Source organism: Lepidochelys kempii, chromosome 10 (genome assembly GCF_965140265.1).
Source record: "Lepidochelys kempii isolate rLepKem1 chromosome 10, rLepKem1.hap2, whole genome shotgun sequence".
Taxonomy (NCBI): Eukaryota; Metazoa; Chordata; order Testudines; family Cheloniidae; genus Lepidochelys; species Lepidochelys kempii.
The window spans coordinates 23,974,792-23,985,850 of NC_133265.1; positions in this window are offsets into that span (position 1 = coordinate 23,974,792).

An 11,059-nucleotide genomic window follows, 5' to 3' on the forward strand; every position below is an offset into this window, starting at 1 on the left:
CAGCTACTCGTTCTGAGCAACTGCAGTCAGTCTGTGTAGTAGGATGACAAACCTTTTTGGACAGAAGCAGATCAACTTGAAAACAGTCCAAAAATCTGTGTGTAAATGTATTGGTGGTGAAAGGTGCTGATGGTTGCCAAATCTAGTATTATAGTGATGTGAACATCTGTCAATTGGGAACTAGAGTCAGACGAACCAAGCTTGATTCATACAGGTTGCAGAACAGCTAGAAGGCAACGACTCTACGTCACTGCTCACCGAGGCTGGATTGAAATTTATTTTGGGGAATTTTTATGGCCTGGGTATGACATTACACTCCATATTCTTTATGGAAATATGCTTATGATATTGATATGGCATAACATATATACTTTATGCAAGATGGCTCATGTAAGATATCATGGAAAGGTTATGATTTACTGAATGTGATTATCCAATTTGTATGCCTGTATCATTTCTGTATCTGAAGTTAGGAATACTAACCATGTATCTGTATTTCAAATGTGTTACTTTGGGAGTCACCCAGAACAAGCACTTCAGGTACAAAATGACAAAGCCAGACAGCACTGATGGCCCATTAGCAAAGACAATGTATTGTAAAAAAGAGCTTAGTCTTCCTGTGGATGCACCAGACTGCCTTGGAGTAATGGCTGCTACAACCCTGCAGACACATGAGTTTAAGTCACCTGGTACTGGACCCTTTCCCTCTTAGAATGCCAGTGTTTTTCCACTGGAAGACAAAGGGTTCCCGCCATACACAAAAGCTATATGAGGCGGGGAGTGACATCATCATGGCTCTCCTCTGCCTCCCCACCCAAAGAGACTCTGAAAAACACCTGAAAGCAAGAACTGAACTGGGGGAAGAAGAGTTGAACCCAGACTGGAAGGGCATCTAGCTTGTGAGTAATAATACCTAAAGTCTCAGACTGAAGGCCAGTGCAGCTGATTTTCAAGTCTCTCTGAAATCTGCCTGTAACAATATTTAGGGTTAGAAATTACTATTTGTAGCCAATTTCTTTAGTGAATCAAGCTTAGTTTGCACGTTTTGTTTTATTTGTTTAGTAATCTGCTTTGTTCTGTTTGCTATCTCTTTAACCACTTAAAATCTGCCTTTTATAGGAAGAGGGCAAAATTTCATGAGCTTGCGCTGTGCAGATTTTTCTATACAGTGTAAAACCGTATTATTTTGGGTTTATCTCCCAAAAGGGGCATGCACATGAGTGCTGGGTGAAACCTCTCACACAGAGCTGACTTCAGTCTGTGTCTGCAGCTGGCTGTAGCCCTACCTGTGTGTGTGCACTGCAAGAGGCCGGAGAGCCTAATTCAGCAAAATAGGGAGAGGGAATCCAGACTAGTGAAGCAGGAGATGCTCAGTGGAAACCAAGTACATCAGGTGGCATCCTGGAGGGGGGGGGTTCCAATCTGTCACACTGGGTTATACAGAAGGTCAGCCTAGATGATCACAATGGTTCCTTCTGGTCTTGGAATCTGAAATTGGTCACCTAGAGGTGAAAACCAAGAGACTCCATCTAAGCCTAATTTTTAAAATTAAGTTTCTTGTTCAGGTGGATATGAAGAAAATATTTTACATATGAACTAAGTGTGACTGATACTGCGATATCTGTCTGAATCTGCAGGTGGCATAAATATTCAGAAACGTGAACTGTACATATTCAGCTCAGAACATTAATTCCAAAACAAAACATATTAAATGTCAACATTGACTCTCTACTGCTGATCCTTTTGGGAACAAATAGCCAGGTAACCCAGGCTCTTAGCTAGGTTTTAGTCCTAATTCTCCTATCATCCACAAAGAAAAACCTCTGACCTGGGTTTGGAAGCACTTTAAGACCAGGCTAGTTTACAAAGCTGGTGATATGGGTTGGAACCCAGGCTCTGCTTTAACTTGGGCTGGAACCTGCCCACTTGCAGGGAGAACATAAGCAAAATCACCCAATTATTGATAGTCCTCCTGTGCCTTCCTACAGTCCCCCCCACCCCTAAAGGACAGACAAATTCTCCAGCGAGAGCCCTAGATCATCTCAGCACAAAGAACCATCAGATACATCTGCAGACACACAGGGGGAGTGCAGAAACAGTGAGGACACAGTAACATGGGTAGCACACTGCCGGGGGAATGCTCACAACCAGGCTAGGATTAACTGTGCAGTGTAGACATAATCTAAGGGTTTGTCTATACCAAACATTTAGTTCGCGGCAAGCTGGGGTATGAATCTACTCCGCACTAGGTTGCCATGCACTGTGTGCCTGTGTGGGCCCTCTCCACGCACTAAAAGTTCCTGTGCACTTTGGTTTACCCGACTTTGAAACAGGCATTTTAGCATGCAGCAGGAGGGTCCACATGGACATTTAGCATGCAGCAGGATAGTGCAGCGCAGACTAATAACCCAGCTTGTTGTGAACTAAGCATTCATATTGACAAGCCCTGAGTGTGCTTATCCTACTACTGCCCATGCCTCCCAAGGGCCAAAAGCCCCAGCTGTCCTCAGCCAAGTTGCCCGTGCCTTCAGCGTCCCTTTGCCAACTTCGCTATTGCAGTTTGTGTCCTCAATACAGAATTCTGCAGCATGCTGAAAATTTAGGGGCAGCATAACATGAATTTGTAAGATTGTAAGCTCTTTGGGGGCAGACACTGCCATTGCTGCTTAGCGATTTGTTTGGTTTTATGTTTATGGAATTATTTTCTATTTAATTCAATAACAGCCTCACATTTTTTAAATTCAGCTGAAGATACCGAAGAATTTCCTGCTGCAGAAAGCAAGGCATTTTACTCCCATAGTTATTAATGCACAGTTAATGGGACATTAAGCTTGTCTAAAGTATTACTAGCAGGGGATATAACCATCCACAGGTATCAAAAGAGTGTAAATGCCATGGTGTGAGAGGAATCAAGCTTACAGAAATGGTTCTAACTACTAATAATGGTTGAATTTAAGAAAACATTTAGACTAAAAGGAAAACGTCCCAGTTATGAGGCATTGAACTATGGGATAGTTCACCAAGGGAAATGGTGGAAGCCACAGATCATGAATTGCCTGTAGGGAACAATTCTCCTCTGGCAACAGAGGTACTGGTGATCTTTTGGGCCACTGCTATGGTGATGATCCTCAATACAAGCCTTGAATCCAGATCTTACAAACAAACAGCAATAGCTAAGCTGTTTGTGGCTGTCAGAGTGAAGCTTCAGAGACAGTTGTCTTGTGTCTAAAACTTTTTCTGAGGCTCAAACGCTGTTTCCATTGTGGTGCATTTTAATATAGGTTACTGTGGTGCCTGGAGATCCCATTGGGCTAAGTACTGTGATCTCCAGTCGAGTACCCTCTCCCCTAGGAAAGCACAACATTTTTAAGACCAACCAGAATAAGGCATAAGGCATAATTTGACAGTTCCCGTAATGGCTTCCATATAAGTACAGGAGGAATGCCAAAAAATAGTCATTTTCCTTTCCTGCCTGAGACCCAGGTATAGCCCAGTATTTATATTCCACTATCTGGGCTACACTGAGATAGACTTGGACGGTGAGCAAGTTTTCAAGCCATGTGACAATGGTAAAGAAACACAGGAAGAGCTGGTTTCTTTAAACAAAGGACTTTGTCAGAATAAGGAAAAAGCTACTGGTTCATTAGAGAACATCTGCCTCAGACTTTTTCCACACCCCTCGCCCGTCTAGCTTCTGACTACATAATTTAAAGACAGAGTATGCATCCTCCCAGCAATGAGGCTATAAGCCTACGTTAGCTATGTGGCCACCGTGGGTAGTTATTAGATTGTAAATGTCTTACGGTAGACACTGTCTTGATGAGCACCAAGCTAACTGCTGATACTAAATGATATAATTAGAGTCCTGTCCGCCCAGAAACACACTTACTGGTCTGGAGACAGCAGGAGGAGGCCACAAAATCCTAATACAGGGCCATGCAAAACCTACAGATCACCCTGATTGCAAATTTGGGTTCAATTTAAAGGATTTACATTACATAGATAACCCTAGGAGTCCAGAATGGCAAGGGAACCTATCCTTTTATCTAATTATTAAGAATAGGGTGGTGTACTTTTTTCTTTCAACCCTAGAAAGGAGATTCCATAAATACCATGTTTATTTAGAACCAAAGAAACTGTAGCTTACGGAAAAGGAGACAAAATTGTTTCTCGTGTAACTCCAGTGATTGCAAACCAGCTAGGAATTGTAATTATATTCCTCATTTGAGCGCTTATATTCAGGGGTTCAACCACTGCAGAGGCACTGTCTTTCCTTTGCAAAAAAATAAAAATAAAAATAGAACAACATATTTCATTAAGATGAGAACTGCTTCAAGCATGTGCAAGTCACACGCTGGCCTAATCTAGACAGGTTTCCTGGTTATCGGGACAGTCTGGCACACTTTTAGGGTATGTCTACACTACGGAATAAGGTCGAATTTATAGAAGTCGGTTTTTTAGAAATCGGTTTTATATATTCGAGTGTGTGTGTCCCCACAGAAAATGCTCTAAGTGCATTAAGTGCATTAACTCGGCGGAGCGCTTCCACAGTACCGAGGCTAGAGTCGACTTCCGGAGCATTGCACTGTGGATAGCTATCCCACAGTTCCCGCAGTCTCCGCTGCCCATTGGAATTCTGGGTTGAGATCCCACTGCCTGATGGGGCTAAAACATTGTCGCGGGTGGTTCTGGGTACATATCGTCAGGCCCCCGTTCCCCCCCCTCCCTCCGTGAAAGCAAGAGCAGACAATCATTTCGCGCCTTTTTTCCTGAGTTACCTGTGCAGATGCCATACCACGGCAAGCATGGAGACCGCTCAGGTAACCGTCACCCTATGTCTCCTGGGTGCTGGCAGACGCGGTACGGCTTTGCTACACAGTAGCAGCAACCCATTGCCTTCTGGCAGCAGACGGTGCAGTATGACTGGTAGTCATCCTTGTCATGTCCGAGGTGCTCCTGGCCACATCGGCTGGGAGCGCCTGGGCAGACATGGGCGCAGGGACTAAATTTGGAGTGACTTGACCAGGTCATTCTCTTTAGTCCAGCAGTCAGTCCTATTGAACCATCTTATGGTGAGCAGGCAGGCGATACGGATTGCTACCAGTCGTACTGTACCGTCTTCTGCCAGGCAGGCAAGAGATGAGGATGGCTAGCAGTCGTATTGTACCATCTTCTGCCGAGCAGCCAAAGATGTGGATGGCATGCAGTCCTTCTGCACCGTCTGCTGCCAGCCAAAGATGTAAAAGATAGATGGAGTGGATCAAAACAAGAAATAGACCAGATTTGTTTTGTACTCATTTGCTTCCCCCCCTCCCCTGTCTAGGGGACTCATTCCTCTAGGTCACACTGCAGTCAGTCACAGAGAAGGTGCAGCGAGGTAAATCTAGCCATGTATCAATCAGAGGCCAGGCTAACCTCCTTGTTCCAAGAAGAACAAATAACTTAGGTGCACCATTTCTTATTGGAACCCTCCGTGAAGTCCTGCCTGAAATACTCCTTGATGTAAAGACACCCCCTTTGTTGATTTTAGCTCCCTGAAGCCAACCCTGTAAGCCGTGTCGTCAGTCGCCCCTCCCTCCGTCAGAGCAACAGCAGACAATCGTTCCGCGCCTTTTTTCTGTGCAGACGCCATACCAAGGCAAGCATGGAGGCCCCTCAGCTCACTTTGGCAATTAGGAGCACATTAAACACCACATGCATTATCCAGCAGTATATGCAGCACCAGAACCTGGCAAAGCGATACCGGGCGAGGAGGCAACGTCAACACGGTCACGTGAGTGATCAGGACATGGACACAGATTCCTCTGAAAGCATGGGCCCTGCCAATGCATGCATCATGGTGCTAATGGGGCAGGTTCATGCTGTGGATCGCCGATTCTGGGTTCGGGAAACAAGCACAGACTGGTGGGACCACATAGTGTTGCAGGTCTGGGACGATTCCCAGTGGCTGCGAAACTTTCGCATGCGTAAGGGCACTTTCATGGAACTTTGTGACTTGCTTTCCCCTGCCCTGAAGCGCATGAATACCAAGATGAGAGCAGCCCTCACAGTTGAGAAGCGAGTGGCGATAGCCCTGTGGAAGCTTGCAACGCCAGAGAGCTACCGGTCAGTTGGGAATCAATTTGGAGTGGGCAAATCTACTTTGGGGGCTGCTGTGATGCAAGTAGCCCACGCAATCAAAGATCTGCTGATATCAAGGGTAGTGACCCTGGGAAATGTGCAGGTCATAGTGGATGGCTTTGCTGCAATGGGATTCCCTAACTGTGGTGGGGCCATAGACGGAACCCATATCCCTATCTTGGCACTGGAGCACCAAGCCGCTGAGTACATAAACCGTAAGGGGTACTTTTCGATAGTGCTGCAAGCTCTGGTGGATCACAAGGGACATTTCACCAACATCAACGTGGGATGGCTGGGAAAGGTGCATGATGCTCGCATCTTCAGGAACTCTGGTCTGTTTCAAAAGCTGCAGGAAGGGACTTTATTCCCAGACCAGAAAATAACTGTTGGGGATGTTGAAATGCCTATATGTATCCTTGGGGACCCAGCCTACCCCTTAATGCCATGGCTCATGAAGCCGTACACAGGCAGCCTGGACAGTAGTCAGGAGCTGTTCAACTACAGGCTGAGCAAGTGCAGAATGGTGGTAGAATGTGCATTTGGACGTTTAAAGGCGCGCTGGCGCAGTTTACTGACTCGCTTAGACCTCAGCGAAACCAATATTCCCACTGTTATTACTGCTTGCTGTGTGCTCCACAATATCTGTGAGAGTAAGGGGGAGACGTTTATGGCGGGGTGGGAGGTTGAGGCAAATCGCCTGGCTGCTGGTTACGCGCAGCCAGACACCAGGGCGGTTAGAAGAGCACAGGAGGGTGCGGTACGCATCAGAGAAGCTTTGAAACCCAGTTTCATGACTGGACAGGCTACGGTGTGAAAGTTCTGTTTGTTTCTCCTTGATGAAACCCCCTGCCCCTTGGTTCACTCTACTTCCCTGTAAGCTAACCACCCGCCCCTCTTCCCTTCAATCACCACTTCCAGAGGCAATAAAGTCATTGTTGCTTCACATTCATGCATTCTTTATTCATTCATCACACAAATAGGGGGATGACTACCAAGGTAGCCCAGGAGGGGTGGTGGAGGAGGGAAGGAAAATGCCACACAGCACTTGAAGCACAGCACTTTAAAAGTTTACAACTTTAAAATTTATTGAATGACAGCCTTCTTTTTTTTGGGCAATCCTCCTCTGTGGTGGGGTGGCTGGTTGGCCGGAGGCCCCCCCACCACATTCTTGGGCTTCTGGGTGTGGAGGCTATGGAACTTGGGGAGGAGGGCGGTTGGTTACTCAGGGGCTGCAGTGGCAGTCTGTGCTCCAGCTGCCTTTGCTGCAGCTCAACCATACACTGGAGCATACTGGTTTGGTCCGCCAGCAGCCTCAGCATTGAATCCTGCCTCCTCTCATCACGCTGCCGCCACATTTGAGCTTCAGCCCTCTCTTCAGCCCACCACTTACTCTCTTCAGCCCGCCACTTACTCTCTTCAGCCTGCCACGTCTCCTCCCGGTCATTTTGTGCTTTCCTGCACTCTGACATTATTTGCCTCCACGCATTCGTCTGTGCTCTGTCAGTGTGGGAGGACAGCCTGAGCTCAGAGAACATTTCATCACGAGTGCGGTTTTTTTTCTTTCTAAGCTTCACTAGCCTCTGGGAAGGAGAAGATCCTGTGATCATTGAAACACATGCAGCTGGTGGAGAAAAAAAGGGACAGCGGTATTTAAAAAGACACATTTTATAAAACAGTGGCTAAACTTTTTCAGGGTAAACTTTGCTGTTAACATTACATACATAGCACATGTGCTTTCGTTACAAGGTCGCATTTTGCCTCCCCCCACTGCGTGACTACCCCCTCAACCCTCCCCGCTCCCTGTGGCTAACAGCGGGGAACATTTCTGTTTAGCCACAGGCAAACAGCCCAGCTGGAATGGGCTCCTCTGACTGTCCCCTGAAGAAAAGCACTCTATTTCAACCAGGTGACCATGAATTATATCTCACTCTCCTGAGGATAACACAGAGAGATAAAGAACGGATGTTGTTTGAATGCCAGCAAACATACACTGCAATGCTTTCTTCTACAATGATTCCCGAGTACGTGTTACTGGCCTGGAGTGGTAAAGTGTCCTACCATTAAGGACACAATAAGGCTGCCCTCCCCAGGAACCTTTTGCAAAGGCTTTAGGAGTACATCTAGGAGCACTGTGAATGCCAGGGCAAAGTAATCCTTTCACATGCTTGCTTTTAAACCATGTATAGTATTTTAAAAGGTACACTCACCAGAGGTCCCTTCTCCGCCTGCTGGGTCCAGGAGGCAGCCTTGGGTGGGTTCAGGGGGTACTGGCTCCAGGTCCAGGGTGAGCAACAGTTCCTGGCTGTCGGGAAAACGGGTTTCTCCGCTTGCTTGCTGTGAGCTAACTACAACCTCATCATCATCATCATCATCTTCTTCGTCCCCAAAACCTGCTTCCGTATTGCCTCCATCTCCATTGAAGGAGTCAAACAACACGGCTGGGGTAGTGGTGGCTGAACCCCCTAAAATGGCATGCAGCTCATCATAGAAGTGGCATGTTTGGGGCTCTGACCCGGAGCGGCCATTCACCTCTCTGGTTTTCTGGTAGGCTTGCCTCAGCTCCTTCAGTTTCACATGGCACTGTTTCGGGTCCCTGTTATGGCCTCTGTCCTTCATGCCTTGGGAGATTTTGACAAAGGTTTTGGCATTTCGAAAACTGGAACGGAGTTCTGATAGCACGGATTCCTCTCCCCAAACAGCGATCAGATCCCGTACCTCCCGTTCGGTCCATGCTGGAGCTCTTTTGCGATTCTGGAACTCCATCATGGTCACCTCTGCTGATGAGCTCTGCATGGTCACCTGCAGCTTGCCACGCTGGCCAAACAGGAAATGAGATTTAAAAGTTCGCGGTTCTTTTCCTGTCTACCTGGCCAGTGCATCTGAGTTGAGAGTGCTGTCCAGAGCGGTCACAATGGAGCACTCTGGGATAGCTCCCGGAGGCCAATACCATCGAATTGTGTCCACAGTACCCCAAATTCGAGCCGGCAACGTCGATTTAAGCGCTAATCCACTTGTCAGGGGTGGAGTAAGGAAATCGATTTTAAGAGCCCTTTAAGTCGAAATAAAGGGCTTCATTGTGTGGACTGGTGCAGGTTTACATCGATTTAACGCTGCTAAATTCGACCTAAAGTCCTAGTGTAGACCGGGGCAGAGACTAAGGGAAGCTCTCTTCTTCTTCGACTATTACTGTGCAGCGTGATTGGTTTGGATGGAAACAGCTGCATCAAAGAACACTCCACTGGAATACTTATTATTTCTCTGGAATTTTTTTTTTAAGTTTCTTTATTGGGTTTGTTCATGCCTCTTTACAGAGTAACCTAAAACAGGAGTTTTATGGCACAGTTGGACAGTAGTTCTCCATGAACATTCAAAATCCATTTTACTTTGTATCAAAGCCAAATTTGGGACCAAAGCCAGAGTTGAAAGACTACTGTATAAACCTGCGCTGCTCCTTATCCCCTGTATTGTGTTCTAAGCTATGGTCTTAGTTAACCATTGCATTAAGTAATGGGGTCTGCAAGTGGCCTGACTGAGTCAGGAAGGAACTCTTGAAGTTTAATCCGGATTCTAACTCTAAAGTGGCTTGTCAGAGGCCACAAAGTCCCCCTCAGTTTCTTCAAATCAAAAACAATTACCTGTGTCACGTGGCCATTGTGAGAATTCATGTCACTAAATCTCTCCTTGCACTCAAATAGGATGTTATATTTTCAAAGGTTCAAAATCTGCAGAGGGCAGGGCTGAATCATTGGCGCACAGGACTGGGAGCCAGGAGATTTGGGTCTGTTCCTGTTTCAGCTTCTGGCACACACACACTGTAGGACTTTGTACCTTAGTTCTCCCATCTCTAAAACGAGGATAATATCTGCATTGCCATTGTGGAGCAGCACGCAAGTCCAGCAAGCTGACGCTAACCAGGGTTGCAGTGGCCTCCTGAGGATGATTTTCCCCTCATCCTTGGGAGAGGCTGCAACAGTGCATTTTGCTTGGATTGTGATTTGAGGCAGGGGAACAGTTCTAGGTTCTTGCCCTTATCTGTACCTAGATCTGGAAGAAGTTCTGTTACCAGAGTCCTTACTAGTAGCCTGCTCTCTTCTCCCTCCCCGCCCCCCCCCCCCCGGCACCCGCCCACACACAATTCAGAGTGTTCTAGGTTGACCAGATAGCAAATGTGAAAAATCGGGATGGGGGTGGGGAGGTAATAGGCCCCTATATAAGAAAAAGCCCCAAATATTGGGACTGTCCCTATAAAATCAGGACATCTGGTCACCCTAGAGTGTTCAAATCTAGTGTTTTAATTCAGGCCTACTTCTGTTTTCATTGGCATGCACCTTTTCAGGCAAAGATAGAGTCCCCTTTCCTCTCTTCTCCAGAGACAGAGATCAGAGCTCATCTCTTTTCAAAATGTCACCTTGTTTGCTACGTGTTTCAAAATAAGAGTTCTTGGCTTGAGAGAGAGAGAGAAACTATTTCTAGCCATTAATAGTTGTATGAACTGGGGAAGCCTCCAATTTTCCTAAATTTATTTTAAGGCTTGAAATGGGGCAAAATTTCTAAACAATGTCTACTCCTTCACATGGTCAGCTGGCAATGTTTGGTAATAGGATGGGATACAATCAGCATTTAATAGTTTAAGACAAACATCTCTCTCTCTCTCTTTTAAATCAAGTGCCACCAAATTCTACTCTTCTATCCCCTAGTAAGATGGGCAGCAACAGAAGCAAGCAGTGAGATCCCCTCAACCTCAGAGCACAGGGAGAAAGCAGTGTCCATAGAATCAACTTCCCTTTCTGACACCCAAATCAAGGAGTGGAGCACAATGAGAATTCTGCATTCCCCCAACCCAAGGACATGTTGAAACAGGAGCCTTATGGCAGGGGTGTGCTAGGGAGGGTTTCAGACACTGGATCTAAACATCATACATTCAAATTCCTTTCTAATT